Source organism: Fukomys damarensis, unplaced genomic scaffold (assembly GCF_012274545.1).
Source record: "Fukomys damarensis isolate Sample0158 unplaced genomic scaffold, DMR_v1.0_HiC HiC_scaffold_24, whole genome shotgun sequence".
NCBI lineage: Eukaryota > Metazoa > Chordata > Mammalia > Rodentia > Bathyergidae > Fukomys > Fukomys damarensis.
In genome coordinates this window covers 14352837-14372910 of record NW_022900936.1, presented here as the reverse complement: position 1 = coordinate 14372910, position 20074 = coordinate 14352837, and the positions used below count along the sequence as shown (strand labels likewise).

Below are 20074 nucleotides of genomic sequence, written 5' to 3'. Positions count from 1 at the left end.
TTTTCGAAGGGAAACAGTAAAGAGAAGGTTGGGGAAACGTTGAAGTTTGAGCTGCACAATGTTTGCATTTGTTAGCAGATTTATTTATATTTATTGCAGAGCTTGAATGTTGTTTCTTAGCTTCTTCACATGACATTCCGATAATCAGCATGGGTGGAAAGCTCAGAATAGCAAGGATTTGCCAGCAAATGTGGGCCCCATTTTACATATGAATATATTTTTTTGTCACCTTCCAATTCTGTGTATGTTATTGAAGAAGCACTGGGCATGTTGAACTTTCTTTTTCAAAAAACTATCAGCTTCGCTGGTGGTCTGTATTATTTCCACATTTAAGCAATAAGGTAGCATTTCTTTTTAAAAATGTGACTTTTTTTAAAGTTAAGTTTGTTTCCAGATCACCCAAAAAGACAGCTGAAGTCTATTAAATATGTTGATTGCTATTATTTGGAAAAGGTGTTGGCAAACTGTTGAGTAGGGTGTGAAATTGCTGATGTATCTTTCTGACAACGTAAGGACGAGACCAGAGGATGGCAAGGAAACGGGAACCTGGGCGTTGATGAGAACGGGGGAGGGACTCTTCTTCCACTTCCTGCCCTCTGCTCCCATCAGCAAGGGTGTCAAGTGTCTCTAAAGCACGGATTCCATCCAGACAGTTAGGTCCGCCTGTCTCTGACCTTGTACCTGCCCTTCAGAAACCTCTCTGTGAGTAGGGACCTGGAAGCTGCCTTCACTCTGGGGGCTATGTAGGCAGACTGTGGAATAGCTCCTGGGACCCCCAAACCACATGTTCTACGTTCTAAGGAAATTAAACAGAGATAGTCCTGGTCCTCAACATCATTGCGGTTTATAACATTTATTCCCCTATGTCAATGAACAAACAGATGCTCACACTTAACTGTCTTCACTCAACAGTGGCCAACTACAGCACAGCGACGGTGAAAGAGACCAGGGTGGGGTCCTCAGCAGCCTTAACTCTGCAGCGATTTTAATGCTTTTTGCTTTCAGTTCATCTTCCTGGTGATTCTATGAAATTTAAGATCATGACAGGGGCTGGGGATTTAGCTCAGCGGTTCGCTGGCCTGCCTTGCAAGTGCAAGGACCCAAGTTCAGTCCCCGGTACCAAAAAAAATAATAATAAGATCATGACCAACTTCTTGAAATACACCATACTCAACTATAAGCCAGGATGAAAACATTTATAAAGGTCTCTTCTTTCACATGTACTTAAAGTGAGATTAGAAGGAAAAAAAAACTAAATTAGGTATTCACATATAACCTTTTGAGAAACTAATGAGAGCAGAAAAGGTACCTTGATGTGAATAATTCTTGTGTCATGTGATCACCTAAAATATTTCCACCCTCTTAAATTTTTATTACTAAACTACAGCATTCTCCTGTTTGTCATGAATAAAGAACAAGAAGTCTATCTCTTATTTGTTTTCCCCACTGAAAAAATAAAATTAACCACAACATATTATATTGAGGATCAGTGAGCACGTTTTTTTTTTTTTCCTTTTTGGTACCGGGAATCGAGCTTGGGTCCTTGCGTTTGTGAGGCAGGCGGCAGAACCACTGAGCTAAATCCCTAGCCCCAGAGAGCACATTTCAAGCTCAATTAAAGAAGTAGTTCCTGAAATTAGTATATATTTGTTTAATTACATTAGAAGGAAATAGATTTAAAATGTTGTGGGTAAAAATAGGCAGAATGACTCACAACTAAGGAGAGAAAGCTCTGAGCAAATGTTAATATGATCTGAATAAAAGGAAAGTTGTGTTCACCATAGCACTCTTTTTTATAAAAGTTTATCTGTTGGGAACAAACTAAGTCTTCAGTATTAAAAACAGTTGTATGAATAAAATCACTGACCAGTCACCCTCAAGAGCAAGACGCTGTTTAAGCAAAACTTTTTATGGTGTTGGAAATGTCCAGGACGCACATAGCCATTAACCACAGGTGGCTTCTCACATGTCAATCAATTGAAATTCAGTAAAATGAACAGTGCAGTTTTTTCAGGTAGAGCAACCACACTAAAAGTGCTCAATGGTGACCTGTGGCCAATTGCACCATGTTGAATGACACACTTCTGAAAAACTTAAGAAAGAAGCTTAGGCTAAACAGTGAAAATGCACTCCCAAACATGGGTAGAAATGGAAAATGATTCCCAAAAGACCACTGTAAAGAGGAAAAGGCCCACTTTGTATCATCTGGACTATTTTTTCTTCTTTCCCTCAAGTTTCAACCAATAATTAAAACAAGTTAGCAGCACTTTTCATCCCAACACCTTGAGCAAATTCTCCCCTTGACGTGTGTTTCACTTAATCTGTCTACAGACACCATGCTTTCCAAGTATCTAGTGTGTGCTTTCCGTGTAATTTACTTTTTGGTCCTTTGAGTATATGTATAATGGAAATTTCCCCTACATAAAGCCTATCTATATCTTAACTACCACATTTTCCAAGGCTGTTCCATAAAGCAATTTTCTCTATTTACTTTCGTCTATTTCCACAGCCCAGATCATGCAATAAGATTTCCAAACTGGCAAAAAAGATTAAAATAGACAAAGCCCTTTATTGTATGCGTAAGCCTTTGAAATGTCTTTATTTGCCTATAGGAATGGACATAAAGTAGGGATTCATATGACCATTGGACTAACAGGGAGGGCCAATCACAGATTTCTGCTGATTTTTTAGTTAGGTATCATAGTTCACATATCAATGATAGGGATTATGCATGAATTAATCTACGCAAAATACATAAAATCTAGCTGCAAATGATGTTTGGGAGAAAGGAAAAGTACACTTAACTAGCCTCAATTCATGCTAAAGTAGTTCAAAACTACAATGTTATCATAAGCTTAGAATTCAAGTAAGACAAAAAGCAACCTTATTCCAACCCCAGAATAACTTTATCAGGGGGAATTACTGGGAGATATTTGGTTTACTCTTCTGGAGTCTACTCCAGTCTAAATGGATGGAGGTCAATCCCCCCTCAAAGAAACCTTTTCAAGAAGCAAAGAAGTCCAGACCTAGCCAGAATCTCGGGTCTGCCTAAAGAAAGCCCTCAGAATCTTGTTTCTTCTGATCCCCTGGGCAGATTCACTTACTTGTCATTGTAATCTACACACAGCCCATCTCCAACAAGAGCCATGACACTGCATAAGCTGTATTTCAAATTACTACTGTGGGACCAACTATTAATGAATATATTACTAAGTACATTACCACTTAGACATTTAATACGTTTTACTGGATGTAGAACACTGTTTATAAGTGCATACATATTTTATCTCTAATAAAGTTATAAATACAGTTCACTGCCTGAGCTGTTCATTGGAGTAACATATATTTACATGATTTCCAAGATACATGAACACTTAGCAGGCATTTCCAACCCAAGCACAATCTCAAGTCTAAACCCCTGTTCTAAAGGTTGAACTCAAACGAAATAGTTTGTGTGAAAAAAATAGAATGAGATATGCCCAAGCCACCATGATGATCAGACCTAGTTTCAACGTCAAGCTCAGATGTTAGCTCCTTATTTCAACATCATCCAACATTTTACTGAGAGAATGGGGGGGCAAGGTCATGCTTAGAACATATGTGGAAAGGATCAGGATTAGTAAAAAAACAAAACAAAACCAAAAAACACAAAGAAGGAAAACATACCTGTAGAGAAATTCAAATGTAATACAAAAACTGATCTTCCTTGGAGGGAAACAAGATAGGTTTTTAAACACGGTGTCAGCAAAGTACAGCCCATGAGGGAATGTGTGGTCTGCCTGTTTTTGTAAATAAAGTTTTATTGGCACACAGCTGCAACTCCTTGTGCTATATTGTCTATGGCTACTTTCAAGATAGATAAAATAGTTGTGACAAAGAGTGTAGCTCATCAAACTGAAAATATTTATGACCCGGACCTGCACAGACATGGTTTGCTGAGCTCTGGCTTAGAGTTACACTTTGCTAAAAACAGTAATCACCGGAGTTGTTTCAAGTAGCAACTTTAAACTGTTCTTCCATGTACGGTACAGCATCTGTGCCTCCATCTGCAGGGTTTCTCTCCGCCACATCACTTGGTTGCCTCAAGTACTGAGAATAATTATTTTCTTTAAACATTCAGCGAACTTATCTTCAGGGACTCGAAAGAAGACTGGAAATATCGCTAGGGTTTAATTCCAAAATATGTGTCTGTCTGACACTGGGATTCCACAAGGGCCAGCAGCCAGAATAACAAGACATCCACCCCGAATTCAGCTTTCCCGAGGAGGCTGCTGCACGGCAGTACGGGCCACGGCAGGGAGCCTGAAAAATCAGGCATAACTGCTTTTCCAAGTTTTCACCATAAATAATCATTTTGTAAAAGGTTCCAGTAACTTACCCACTGGGGGGAAAAAAAGAAAAAAGAAGAGGGGAAAAAAAAAAGTGAAGCGGAAGAATGACGCAGAGGTTTTCTCTTCAGCCGTGACCTGCAATGCAATGCTGCCACCTGCAGTATTTCAGCATCTTCACCCACACCTGGGGCTGCAGGGGTCTCCACACATGAGTGCCCATTCCGGGCCCAGAGAAGAGTTTGTCCGGAGCAGCAGGAATCAAAAGGTTTGGAGCAACATTTTCTCTTTGTTCACAGCCTTCTTTCATCCCCGCAAGTGCCACTGTTTCTAGGTTTACTGTTTCCTGATCACTTCCTGGGTACTCGGGGAGATAGTAAGTACAACATAAATGGGCCTGCTCAAACCTGTCCGAAGAACAAGCAAACTGTGCAGATATGGGGCTGAGCATCTGCCACACCCAATGAAGATCCCTGGTCATTGTCACCTGCGGGCTGCGGTGTGGCCATGGCAGTGATAAGACCTAAAGGCTGGGAAAGCCAGTCTGTAAAACCCCTTGGTGAAACTGAGGTTAAATCATCTCTCAGGAGAGTGCTGGCTTCAGCAGCAGATTCCGAAACTGGAGCAATTCAAAGATCAGCCTGGGCCCTGCACAAGGATGGTCCACATACTTCTGAAGTTGTGCATGTTTAAAAAGGAAAATAATTTAAAGGGCAAAATCAAATAAAGCGTAGATGCTCAGAAACAGGGAGGAAGATTTTACAGAGATGGGGAGAGACAGGAGGGTGGGAGGGGAAGAGAAAATAAAAATGACTTAGATGCGATACGTTCATGCCAATTCCCCTGGAGGAATTTAGTAGTATGCATGCCAACATTTGCTAATAAAAAAGAAGCTTTAAAAAATGAAAGGATCTAAAGCAATGCATGGGTGTTCTGGGGCTGTCGTAACAAAATACCTCAGAGTAGACGCTTTAAGAACAGGGCCATTTCTGGAGGGGACAAGTCCAAGAAGGAGGGCAATTTCTACTGAGGCCCAGCCACCTTGCTGAGTCTTTCCTCAGAATCTGTGTGCGGATGGGTTCTATGAGCACCTCAGTCATGAGGACCTCCACTGCACGGCCACTGGGACGGTCCTTCTAATCATTTCATGTGACTTGAATTACTTCTCCAGAGATCCTAACTCCAAATGCAGTTACTGTCTGTCGAGAGCCGCGACGTCAGGATCCTGCCAGCAGGTCCTAAACCTGAAAGGACGAGGACAGAGAGACGGGAGACACCTTTCTTCTCAAATTCCTAGCTTGCTTTATTACAGAACCTCTTCCTTTTATGTGGGAAGCCAGCCATGGCCCATTGGCTTTTTGAAAGATAACATTTGTTCCTCTTTAAGGACTGCACGTGTCAAATTTGTTTCTGACCCTGCACGAAAGAAACTCGGATAGCCAAAGATCTGTAGGAGTCAGGTACTTCCTGTTAAAGATCTGACGTTAGCTATAGGAGTCAGGTGTTTCCTGTTGACGTGCCTTTAAAAGGCTGATGCTTGCTTGCAATAAACGTCGCCTTGATCAGACTCTTGTCTTGGCGTTCTTCCTTTCTCTCTGCCCCATCTCCACCCTGCTGCTCTTTCAGGTTTGAGACACTGCTGGACAGTGCCGGCTCGCGACACTTTTATACTCTCCAGCTGCATGGGAGCGAGGGCTGCACGGGAGCGAGTGTACCGCCCACACATTCCAGAGGGAAACAATAACAACCATTATGGGTTACATCTGCTAGGCAATAGATCAGACCACCAGCTGAACTAGCCCATTGCTATAGCGACGGCACGTCCACACTGCTCGGGTGAATCACAGGTCAATATGGCTGCGCTCGTGTCGTCTTCCTTTACAATGCTCTCCATAACTGTCTAATGTTCTCGGGGTTCAGATGAATTAGCACAGGGTCAGGAAAGTGCAATCCAGCTGAGAAGAGGAATTGATAAGCTAGCTACAGCACCTGCTTCTAATGTCTGTGCCTAAAGGTAACACAACACAGTAAGTAATAAATTGTTAAGATACAAGGAAAGAATAAAAGGAGAGAGAAAGAGAAGACATAAGAAAAGAAAGGGGAAAGAAGATGGTGGAGGGGAAAAGCTTAATGAATGGCTGAACTCTAAATTTATCCAAACAAGAGCTCGTATTTAATTAAGAAAGTCACCCCATCTCAGCTGCTCAGAAGTTGAAAGCAGGAAATTATGGTGAAAATTAGATGACCCCAGCCAGAAGGACTCTGTCCTTTCCTCTTATGCCTGCCTCATACAAATGCTGTCTGGAAGCTACAAAGTCATTGTGGCCACTGAATAACCCGAAACTATCAAAGAAATGCACAAGGATAGTCCCCAGAGGGCCGGAGACGTAATCCAAGATAAAGAGGCAGAGAGATGTGGATTTCCTATTATTGAAATGTTACTCGTGGTCCCTGGCTGAGCATTTTCATCTGCAGTGTCTAGGGCAGTAGAAAACCCTCAGCTTCCTACCACTGTTAGAGTCAGGGTTTTGACAAGGGAATACATTAAATACAGGTCACATAATTTATAGGATTATTTTATGATAATTACCCAAAAAGTCAAATACAAAGGAATGCAAGAGATTAACCATACACTAGAGGCCCCCAAAAATCCACCCAAGGGCCTGGATTCCACAGTGTCCCGCACAAGTCCTGCTAAAGGTTTAGAGTCCAAGGCTGTGTCCTCCTCGAATCCAGCCAGTGGCCCAGAGCCCACGGCAATGTCTCATGCTTTGTCCGTATTGAGGATCTGCACCTGGAAGGCCCAGGCCAGTGGTGGAAGCCAGAAAATCTATGCTCATGACATGAAGGATTTGTGCCAGCGGGCAGAGGGATCCACATCGAAGACAGGCAGTGATGCTCACCATAGAGGTCAGAGCTCCCCTGATGAAAGCAACAGCCATTCCCAGCGATAGCAAGGCCCGGAGCTCATCCCCCAAGGCGAACAGCCAAGTTCACATCGGGAAAACCACGTGCAGCCAGCTTCTCCGGGAAAATCAACAGCCCACGATCTTCCTCTCCAGGGCTCTTTTTGTGGCTACTGGTAACGATCCTCAGGTGGATCCTCCACACCCAGACCACGCTGATTCAGTTCAGCTGGGGGTTACAAGTTGACCGGTGCTTCATTAACCACGACCACAGGGTTCCTGACTGCACAACCAGGGACAGACACCCCGCCCTGCCCTGTGATATGTCTCTCTTTTCCACCTCCTGGACCATGCTAGTTAAGGAGTTGTGTGTGTGTCCTCCAGTTTATTATTTCTTTTTAATAAACAGAACAACAGCCGCCAGTTATTGATTCCTGCCACATGTGAGGCTCACTCTAGGCATTTCCTTGGATAACCACCTTTTGATACTCAGCCACAGTAAGAGCCACTTTAGAACAAAACTGTTTTAAAAAATGCAAACCACTTAAAATCATATCTTATATCCATTTCATTTAATGCTTTTAGAAAATCTCACAGGTTACAAGTCAAACAGTTTAAATTCTTTTTCCTTGCAACGTCACAACAGTTGATACATTGTAGCTGTGGACATATTTTGCTTCAACTCAGGTGCTGATTGTTTCTCTCCACGGTCAATTTTGAATCATAAAACACACCGAGTGTCAGGCAACACAACTTTAGATGCCCATCTTCCCGAAACAGTGACTGGGAGAATCCCTACAGCGGTTACTATTGGCCAAAAGGTGTCCTTCACTAATGGAAAAAGTTCAAATGAAGAATCATTGGTCTTTATAAGCATAATTCCAGGTGCTGGATATAAGCGGTTAAAGAGAGGGACTCCTTAAGCATTGTGTGGTGCAATTCTGCCATCTGGTGGTAGGCGTGGGGTACTTTCCACTTAGTTAAGGAATGTGACCTAAATTTGTAACAATGTTCCTAAGTCTCCTTTCATTCATTTTATTACTCCCCCAAAATTTCTAGTAGAAACAAAGAATCTGGTTTGTACTCATAGCCCTTGACGAATCGGACTATAGTGTAAAGCAGGGGTAAGGTCGTTCCGGGAGCTCACTGCCTTAGACTTGGACAAGGGGGCCACCAGCGCTGCCCGGCCCTAGAGGACTCAGCTCGGGTCTCCCGCAGCTGTCCTCACCCAGGTCTGAGTCCTGAGGCCAGGGGGCCAAGGGATGTCCACACCCGAGCCCTTTTGTAGTATTTTCCTCCCGTGATGGAGATCTAACTCAGGGGCTCAAGCATACTAGACAAACTCTCTAACTCTAAATGACACAAAACCTAGGCCCGGGCCCTCCAAACCGTTTCTTCCTGCTACTTGCCCTCTCTCACCTCACCGTCAGCGCCACTTCCCGGAGCCCTTAATGCTCGAATGCTCTCACTTTGCCTGAGGTTTTAAATGATTAGCAGCAGGCTACTGCTTCTCAGATATCATTTACATTTGATCACCTTCCTGACATATCATGACCCACGTCTTCTCGAAAATAATAACGTTTCAAACCATAGCCTGGGTGTGCCCAAGAACAGCAGCGCGTTTTCCAAATCTTGGTCCTCTACTGCCACCTTCAGGAATCTTGTGGTAACCGCATGTTCTACAGCAGCTGTGTTCTGGTACCGGGGATCAAACTCGGGTCCTTGAGCTTGGGAGGCAGACGGCAGAATCATTGAGCTAAATCCCCCCCTCCGGCTGTGTTCTTAAAGCTAGGTTAGAAAAGGACAATAAAGGCTGACGTTTAGGTCAGAATCACAAAAGCTTATAACATTCTCTTTGCTATTCTATCAAACAACAGAATAATTAAAATATCGAACACTACATCTATAATGTAGGTATAGGTAATAAAAGCTTATAAATGTTTTGTCTTTTATAGGACAAAACTAAGTGGGGATAATATGTATTCATCCTACACTAAGAACCATTTACAAGGTTGTTTAAGGCCAGTCTGGAAACACAACGAGACCCTGTCTCAAAAAAACCAACCGACCAACAGGATGGACAAGTCTAAAGGGCGCAGGCTGTGCTGTAAGTGCAGAGGGGAGAGGCGTCGCTGATGTGTCCAGTGTGGGAGGGAGCATGGGAAGGAGACTGAAGCTAACACCCAGATATGGGAAGCTGCTGCGGCCTGAGAGAAGGCCTACACGTGAGGGGAGTAGATCTAGAATTGTACGCGAGACCCAGGTGGGGGATTCGCTCTGTCTCCTGATGCTTTGGCTCGAGTGCAGCAGTGGAACCTCACTGAGCCTGTACGTGTCTATCTGGAAAAGTCCAGGCACTGGCATTGCTGAATTGACCTAAGACTATGCAAGATTTAGCTGCAATTTCCATAGAATGGTATTAAAATATTCCAAGCCACTACATAAAGTTGGGCATACACATTAAACTTAATTTGAAAAAAAAAAAAACTTATCAACCCTCAAAGGAAATATCTAGAAATGAAGATGAAGTCACCTGCTAGGCACAGTACTCCTATCCTAGTACTGGTTTGCAATGAATTTTCATGTTACAGAGTTCTGAAAACTTTGGAGTCAAATTTTTCCTCGGTTTATATATGCTTTAATAAACTTCGTAGATTGGAGTGAGGTTTATTTTTTGGTTTGAAGGTTAATTTTTTTCTTCACACAAGCCTCTTTCGAGGCTTGGACCACCTGGGCTCACTTCTCGGCCTCAAGTTGTTTTTATATGATTTTGTGCAATTTGAGAATTATTGCTGTGATATCAGTTTATAGAAAACTCTAGGAGTCAAAATGATTCTGGATACAACTTCCATGAGATAGAAATGGGAAAATGGAAAGAAACGCTCCATTTTCTGGGGAAACATGCAGAACCATCAGTTATGTAGCGCTAACCTGCAATTTAAAAGACATCTGGTCACTAAAAGATAGTGACCATTTGTGTGTGTGTGTACAGCGTCAATTAGGCTTTGCCTCTAATGACCTCTTACAGGTAGAAAACACAGTAAAAACTGTTGGCTGTTGGACAGGTTGTCCGTCACCAAGTCAGCAAGAGCAAGTGTCAGTGGTGCACTCGGTCCTTCACGAAACTCATAAGCAAGAGTTGTTTCCTTCGTGGTTTTAATAAGAGTTCAAGAATTGTTCAGAGCCTTGTAAACGTTATTTTAATAATCCCTTTAAATTTTGTCTCTTGCTGTTACCTCTTGAAATACAATTTGATTAGATTGCTGATATCACTCTTTCAGGAAATGCCCAGGGGTGTTCCATGGGGAAATGGTGTCTCTTCCTGTGTACATTTTCTCCTTTACTTTTGCTAATATCATGATGGAATTTTTCTTACCTTTGTGAGGCTTTCACCCTTACAATACTGTGCCATGGTAGTTAAGATAAAAAGAATAAAACTGTCAACAGATTCTTGCTCAACAATAATAATAATTAATAACAATAATAAAGATAGTCCTTTTTCCACAGACAGAAACTGTTAAGTGTTGGGAATATTCCTACCTTGTTCCTTGGTACTTTTATAGAACTCCCATTTTCCAGTTCACTCTCTTCAAATACTTAAAGGGCAGCTGACTTAATTATCAAACCTACTAATATGTGTGTTCTGTTAAATGATCTATTTTTGAGCAAATTGCTACAGATCCTTGGCAAATCTTACTGTGCACTGAACAGCCGTGCTTTGTGATCTCCACTGAGGATATTATCAGTCTTTGAAGATACCATGTTTTCGATTCCTGAAGCACGATTTACTTAGCCAAACAGTGGTGAGCTGAATTCGGATTCTGAATTTGCTCTCCTTCCGAACACAGCTCTTGTTGGAGAAGAAAACACTGGCCAAGAGGTTAGACTGCAAACTCTATAGGATACCTTGGAAATCTAAAACCCTTGGAGTTTGTACCACCATTGAAACCAAGAGGACAATTCTCTTCTCAACAGTGAAGATAATAATACAACCTCGTAATAGCCGAATTTCTGTGGTGTTTTACATGTCCCAGTCACAGCTCAACATTTGAATCAACTCATTTAATGCTCACAGAATGCAAGAGAGAGGTACTATTACTATCTGAGGTTTTAGAGGAGGAAACTGAGGTACAGAAAGTTCAAGCAACCAGATCAAGGTCCAAGGATCCAAGGTGCCTGTTCCCAAAGTGCATTCTAAGATCATCTGAAAGCACAAACTTTTTTTTTGGCATAAAAGACACAGCCAACAATCCACACAAAATTTCTAACAAGCAGGTAACCTTTTAAAAGGTTTAAGATTTCAGTCAAGAAGCGTGAATAACCATATTGTTAATCCCTGGGCAACTCTAAACTTGATCTTTATAGCATGATCCTCTTAGAGACAGTTTTGCTGTTATAACACGATCTCTACTCATGGCACAGAAAGGTGGTAATTTCAGAAGCAAGATGAGTATTACACTGAAGTCTCATCTAGGAAGATACAGCTTTCAGCCAATTACTGTAACTGATAAGTCCACCAAGAAATTAGAATGCGTAAACCGAGGATAGGCCGTATACAAAATGCAGAGGCACTTCTCTGGCTGTGTGACATTGACATTCTCTTCTAAACACCGTCAGAATCTCTATAAGGACAGAAAACTGCTTACATTCCAAAATAACTAGTTGAAAAATACAAATAGTTTTGTAAAAATACAAAAGTCAATTCTTTATCATTCTTTTTGAACTAGTCTGATTGAATAGCCCACTGCTTTACTAAAAAACAGCTTATGTTCACTTGAAGGTGAAAAGGACTGCTGTCCAAGTAAGATAGTTTCTCAAACACCTTGTCTATCTGTCGAGAGAGAGAGAGAGAGAGAGAGAGAGAGAGAGAGAGAGAGAGAGAGAGAGAGATGAGAACAGAAGAGAGATAAATAGGAAGTCGGGAGAAATTCAAATACTTCTCCAAATTACACATTCAATTGTCTCAAAAATAGTGTAACAGGGTGAGGGATTTAGCTCAGTGGTTCTACCACCTGCCTCGCAAGTTCAAGGACTGGAGTTCAATCCCCAGTACCAAAAAAAAAAAAAAAAAAAAAAGAAAAATAGTGCAACACATATGCTACTTGGTCTCATTTATCCTACTTGTTTATCTTAATTTGTTGAAAAAAGAGCTTTATGTTATTATCTGTTTCTTTTTTGTAAGAACTTTTCTGATTTATGTCTTGCATTCTTAGACACTAGTTTGAAGATGATACACAGAATATTAATATAAAAAAAGAAATATATCATATTAGTATATGTATGAATTCAGACATATATGTGGGTTAAGGGGGGTAATACATGAAAATCTGATAGAAAAGGTCTAGAAAAATCTTCTAAATAAGCAAAAATTAATTGCCCTTAACATAATTCATCTTTAGTTCTATGGCAAAGGTTAATCTATCACATGACCATTATCTAGAATATCACAGTTTATTTTTTCTTTTTTTTTTCTTTAAGTTTGTTGGTACATTTAAAGCAAACAATACAGTTACGTCTATCATTGGGCTCTTGTACCTTTATATTTTGGTTCTTGTTTTTTCCCCTTACCCTGCCCTCCCTTCACCCCCTTTCCCCCTTCCCTATTTACAAAGACTTTGTTTCCATTTTTTCACATTTTTTCCTTTTCCCTTATTTCCTTTCCCTTCCCCTTCCCACTTCCCCTTCAGCTATTTTCTTCCTATTTCACCCTCTCAATTATACCATTTGAACTTTATTTACACTTTTAGTTTTTCATACCAGAGAGATTATTCGGTATTTACTCAAGTGTATCCTCCTTATTTCACTTAAGGGTATAGCCTCAGTGTGCATCCATTTAGCTATAAATGTTTCTAGTTTCTCATTCTTTATGGCTGAGTAGTACTCCATTTTATAGAAAACCACATCATTTTTATCCAGTCTCCACTTGATGGGCAATTAGGCTGTTTCCAAGTTTTAGCTATTACAAACTGTGCTGCTATAACAATGGGTGCATATACATCACTGTGATACGATTCTTTTATCTCTTTTGGGAAGACACCCAGCAGAGGGCTATCTGGGTCAAATGGAACCTCTAATTCTAGTTCTTTGAGGCATCTCCATACTGATTTCCACAGTGGTTGCACCAGTCTGCACTCCCACCAACAATGGAGAAGGGTTCTTTTCTCCCCACAGCCCCACCAGCATTGGTTATTGCTTATGATAGCAGCCACTCTTTCTGGGGTGAGGTGGAATCTCAGCATTGCTTTCATCCCCATCTCTTGAATGACCAGTGATAGAACATCACAATTTAATAGACTAAACTAATGACTGCCGAAATAACCATGGATGTTCACTAAGCCAAATCTACTTCATCGATTAGAAAACAAAGTCTCAGAGAACTTGGGGGATGTTCCCAGATTCACACAGCTCAGCAGTGTCGGGACCAAGCCTCAACCCACACAGTCTGTTTTACAAAACATGAAATCATCGATTTGGGGCAGTAGGAGACCAGTTGGCCCTAAAATGTTAAGGTCTACAACCTTCCAGCCAGCTCTTCTGAATGATCCACATTTAAAAACTTCAAAGCATATTGAGATACATTAGTTCAGCACAGGGCACAGGGAAGTCCTGCGGGTGCCTCCAGTACTACCTCTAAACTGTCAGCTTCCTCTGAAGTCTGTGGATCCTTCCCAAATGGTCTTGAAAAGAACCAGCTATCGTTTCAAATGTGATTGATGTGGCTATACGTATTCACACAAGAACCAAAAATTCCACCGTGGATTATTCTAGGAATAGTAGGCCAAATTTTCTTTTTCTTTTTGAAATTTTGTGTCTAATCAGTTAAGGGCAGAAGAGATATTACAAATTAAGATTTAAATCAAGAAAATGTTTTAAAGCCAATTTTTGACATCTATGTCTTAGAGTTACCAGGATTACCAGGAGCAAGAGATTTGCTAAACAAAAAGAAAAAAGCTTCAGTCTGCAAACAGAATTAGAGATAAATTGAGCAGAACATGAGACACTTTCTCTTAGTCCAGAAACAGCTGGGTTAGTTGCTGGCCCCATTCAAATTTTAAAACCTCTATAATTAGATGATTTCAGTTAAGCCTAGAAACACTTCCTGTTACTTGTAAATAGGCTGGTTGGTCTCAAAGTGAGAGGAAAAGGCTGTTGTTACAGAAAATCAAAATACGCAGAGGTACTGTCATCAGTCTGGTTATCTGGTCATCTTAACAACTAAAGAGTGAATCACTTGATTCTTAAGATAATTCAAAAGATTACAACCAAACAAAACCAAACTGCTACTTTTTCTGCAAATCCATCCTTTGGACTGATCATGCCCCAGCTGTACACATAAATCCTTTTTCTGGTGACACTAACGGATGAAACCAGGGCCTTTGCACTAAGCTACAGCTCCAGCCCTTTTCATTTTGTATTTGAAGATAGAGTCTGGCTAAGTAACTTAAATATCCCAGGCTGGGCATACACACGTGATCCTCCTGCCTCAGCCTCCCAGACTGCTGGAAGTATAGGTATATGCCACTGCCCCAGGCTAAAGTTCTTATATGGTGTTTTAATTTATGTGTGTATGTGAGCCTGGTTTCCAACATACTTTAGACACAGAGAAACAGAAGCTAGTTCCATAGCAATGTCTTAAAAGTTATTATCCTTGCTGTATACATATGCTTTCTTCCCCCATCCTAGAGTACATGTTTCAGTCAGACATGGGTGCCTGCATGATCTAAAGACCGACCCTCCTCCCTGGCTGTGGATCCTGATGCCCACTCACCACACAGGTGCACAATGCCCTGGATCCACGTCAGGAGGCGCAGGGCTTTGGGACATGATTGGGCCATGGAGTGCTCTACCCAGCCATGGATAGATCCGCGGATGAGTTCATAGCCAAATGTGTTCTTAAGAGGGAAGGCCTGGTGGGACAAAGTGTGTTACTGGAAGAATGCCTTTGCAGGACATCTTCCCCTCTCCATCTCCTTCTCTCCCTCCCTCTCCCTCTCCCTCTCCTCTCTCTCTCTCTGCTGCCATGAGGTGAGCAGCTTTGTTCTGTGATGTTCTTCCTCTGTGGCATTTCTTTTCTTTATTTTTCCATTAAGTTTCTTGGTACATTTTAGGTCCACTTATTGGTACATTCATCATTGGGATCTTATACCTTGAAAACAACGCTGAGATTCCACCTCACCCCAGAAAGAATGGCTGCTATTCAGAAATTGACCAATAACAAATGCTGGCGGGGTTGTGGGGAGAAAGGAACCCTTCTTCATTGGTGGAGTGCAGACTGGTGCAACCACTGTGGAAATCAATATGGAGATGCCACGGCATTTCTGCCTTGGAGCCAGCCAACCATGAACTGAACCCACTTAAAACTGTAAGCTAAATAAACCTCTCCTCCTTTAAGCAGGTGCCAAATATTTTGTCCAGCAATAAGAAAGCTGGTAGGTGCCAATGCTCCTCCATTTAAAAGTCAGTAGAATTCCAGTGATTACTAAATATAGTCTGGGTTTTTTTTTTTAATGGAGTAAAAATAAAATAGTGGAGCCTTATGGATCCCCAAGGTGAAAGACCACCTTCCTCTATGGTACGGAGTTTTTATCTTCCCGGTCAAGTGTAAAAGGGAAGAAAGGAGTAGAAATTCACGATCTAATTTACATGTTGGATCTAAAACGTCTATCTCCTAGAAAAGCAGCAACAAAAGGCCTCTGAAGAGAGGGCAAAAAGGGAAGGAAAGATTTTCTTAAAGAGTGCAGTGTTTCAGGTGGCCTGGAGGAATGTTTTAGTGATCCGTTGGGCTGCTTGGTGACCCCAGGTAAAAATATATTCCAGGGGTGCTAAAATAGATTTTTTTTTCAGGTACCTGGGAACGAATGCCTTGCACTTGCAAGGCAGGCAGATAAAATAGATTTTTAACATTTTCACCACATCAAAAAAATGATAAATTAGAGAGGTGACAGATATGCTACTGAGCTTGACTGAATCTTTGTCACGTGTACCTAGACTGTAACATTACATTGTACGCCCTACATCGCTTCTCAGCCTTTTGGCCAAGATCGAGTGTAGTATATTGTACTCCCTATGTATACACAGTTAAAATTCATCAATTATAGATTTAAAAACAAGAAATGCAGTCAGGACCAGCAGCCTGTGGGCTCTTCCAGGCGCAGACACACAGATGCATGGGAGGATGTTCTGGCCAATGAAAAAGAGGTCATTGTTTCTGAACTTGGCAGAGCCCATGTCCTGCCCTGTAAATGTCAGCATGTGCCCGTGTGAGCATCTGATGTTGCTCAGCACCACATACCAAAGGCCAGGAATTTGGCAGAGCAAGCTGATTACAATGCCTAAAAATATTCTGTTTTATCAGAGTCTATTCTGATTCCTTTTAGCATGTGGGCAAAATGCTAGAACGCAGGGTCTTCAGGAAGAGGAAATTCTGAAAAGCTTTCCAAAAATCCCAGTGATACAACCTTACTGCAAGAAGTAACCCTTCAGCTTCTGTTCTTGTTGCTGCTCTATTTTTAGCTTAGCAGTTTGCTGTCACTGTTAAAGCCATGTAAGGCAATGCTCTCTTGTGCAAACATTTATCAAACGTAACCTGATTTAATTCAGCAAATCATTATTGAGAACCTCTTATACACAAGTCATTTCACTAGGCCCTGCAGGGAATATAAGGTCAAATAAGTAATTGTCCTTGTTCTTAATGCACTTGCAATGAGGAAAGAGTTGGCACCTTTCTTGAAAATGAGCTGCTCTGGGCTGAGCAAACTGATCCATGCTTTTTTTTTTTTTTTTTTCCTTCTCATCAAGTATATTGGTACACTTTAGGGATACAGTACAGTTACATTCATCATTGGGATCTTGTACCTTTACACGACAGTTCTTGGTTCTCATTTTTTCCCGTTCCTGCCCTCCCTTCACCCCCTCCTCCCTTCCCCATTTACAAACATTTTATTTCCATTTTCTCATTTTCTATTTTTTTCCTTTCCCTTATTAGCTTTTCTCTACCCTTCCCACTTTCCCTACACCTTTAGCCCTTTTCTTCCTATTTCACATTGTCGATTATCTCATTAGGATCTTATGTACTATTATAGTTTTTCACATCAGAGAAACTATTCGGTATTTACACTTATTTATTTCACTTAGGAGTATACCCTCAATATGTACCCATTTTCCTATGAATGAATCTAATTTCTCATTCTTTATGGCTGAGTAGTATTTCATTTTATAGAAAAACCACATCTTCTTTACCCAGTTTCCAACTGATCCATGCTTTAGATGAGGTAAAATGCAAGCTAAGGAGGAAGGGACAAAGAAGAAATTAATTTGCTGGTGAGGACTGGCAAAGGCTTCCTGAGGACAGTGACAGCTTCACCTGGTTCCTTAAGAGTAGGTAGGGTTGGACAGGGAGAATGGAGTGGTCTCCACAGAGAGAGTAGTGTGCACGCACACAGAGATGAGAAGTGCATGGCTTTGGAAACATCAGTGTGAAACCATCAAAGGCATCCATCGTCACAGGCAATGGGCTCTCCCAAGATGAGAAACTCTGCACCACAGAGCAGGAGAATCTACAGAAGAGGAGAAATGTCCCTTCTGCACATTTGCCAAAGGCACAGACAGATGGATTTTTCTAGAAGCAGGCAAGGCTTAGGCCTAATGTAGTGACATGTTAAAGAACTGTCCTTTTCTGGCTGTCAGACACAGTGACACACAAGCTCGAAGTGCATCACCTCAGAGTTAGTCTTTCTTCTTCAGTAACTCAAAAGCTCTTTGTCCCGGACTTCAGTGAAGGCATCTGCTGTCCATCACAGGTTGCTGTAACTCACGGTCTCCACCACAGGGACTGGGGGACTAAATGCAACAGGTGAAATGTCTTTAATAGTAAGATGTTGGATAGATTTTTCTCAGGGATCACCTTCATCTTTACCTGGCACTTGGAAAGAGTTACCTAGCACTTAGGAAGAGAACAGGTTGCCAAGCATTAGACAGAGCAAGCCATCCTTCTTGTGTAACTATCCCACAAACAATAAGCACTGCCCACCCAGGTATAATGTGATGAAAATGGGGACTGGGTGGTAACTAGCATGACAAAATACAGTAAATGCAGTGCCACTTTTGTGATGAAAGGACTGGTTGATCTATTAATGGACTGGATGAGGGAAAAACAAGAAAAGACAGAAATAAAATATATATCCTAACAAGAAGTATACTACACCAAACATTGTATGTATGTGTGTGTATATATACATATATATATATATATATATATGTATATACACACACACACACACATACGTGTGTGTGCGCGTGCGTGTGTGTGTGTGTGTGTGTGTGTGTGTGTGTATGGCTAATTCTTACATTTCTAAGACCTAACCTATTAACTGAGTCAAGTAAATTCTAACCATTGGCACAGTTTTCGTAAGTGTTCTCCACAGCTCAAGAGGACACAAGAAAATACCTGGCATTTTTTTTCACTGCCCAGAATTATATATGGACCTTGTTATTCTAGCAAGGGATGAATTTCTCAACTATGCATTCCAAACTCTACCCACCCAGCCTACCACTCACTCCCTGATGTCACAACTGAGCTGACTTGGGCTCTCAGCGCCACCTGGTGGCTAAACTACAAAGCATTTTAACTTCACACTGCACTGTAATTTTTTTCCCCCTGGGGTTTTCTTTTTTATAGCCAAACATTTGTTTGTACATTTTAGGCATACATAATGATAACACTCATCCTAGGGGATTTGCACCTGAACATGGTATATCTCACCCCCCTTTTCCCATTCTCCCCTCCTCACAAGTCACCTCCCCTCCTTAAAAAGCTTTGTTTCCATTTTTTCCTTCTATTTTTCACCTTTTTTGCTCCTTCCTTCCTTTCTCCCTCCCTCCTCCCTCATTCTCCTTCCTATTTGAACATTTTCTTCCCATTCTCCAATATCTATTATATGATTCAGTCCTTAGTTCCACTTTCAGTTTCTCACACCAGAGAAACAAAGCAGTATATAAACATGTGTGCCTGCATTTTCTCACTTGAGTATGGTTTCAAGGTACACTTATTTAGCTATAAATGTCTCTAGTTTATCTTTCTTTATGGCAGAGTAATACTCCATTGTATAAAAAAAAACCCACATCTTCTTTATCTATTCATTGGCTGTTTCCAAGAGTTAGCTATTATAAACTGTGCCACTATAAACAAGGGTGTGGACAAATAGCTGTGGTATGATGATTTTAATTCTTTCAGGAAGATACCTAGAAGGGGAACAGCTGGGTCAAATGGGACCTCTAATCCTAGTTTTTTTGAAGTATCTCCACACTGATTTCCACAGTCGTTGCACCAGCCTACACACCCACAGGAGTGGAGCAAGGTTCCTTTTCCCCACAGTTCTGCCAGCATTTGTTATTGGTTGATTTTTTTATAATAGCCATTCTTTCTGGAGTGAGATGGAATCTGAGAATTGTTTTAATTTTCATTTTCCAATTACCAGCCATGTTCTTATACAGGCAGATCTGACTGAGAGAGAAATTAGGGAAACAATTCCTTTCACAATAGCATCAAAAAAAAAATGAAGTATCTAGGAATCAATCTAATGAAAGAAGCAAAAGACCTCTACACTGAAAACTACAGCACTCTGAAAAAAGAGATCGAAGAGGATATAAGAAAATGGAAAGACATCTCCTACTTCTGGGTAGGAAGAATCAACATAGTGAAAATGGCCATACTTTCAAAACTGCTATACAGATTCAATATAATGCCGATTGAAATTCCAACAGTATATTTCACAGAACTAGAAAAAATAATCCAAACATTCATTTGGAACCAGAAAAGACCTAGAATAGCAAAAGCCACCA

The 20074-nt window shown here is 41.2% G+C and overlaps 1 long non-coding RNA gene and 1 pseudogene across 2 annotated transcripts in view; one reads left to right on the top strand and one right to left on the bottom strand.

Moving 5' to 3' along the window:
- LOC104851410 overlaps window positions 1–20074 on the bottom strand; it is a 148829-nt gene that overhangs the window by 115214 nt on the left and 13541 nt on the right. The gene's annotated exons all lie outside the window — the stretch shown is intronic.
- On the top strand, window positions 4922–5021 carry LOC117283277 (annotated as a pseudogene).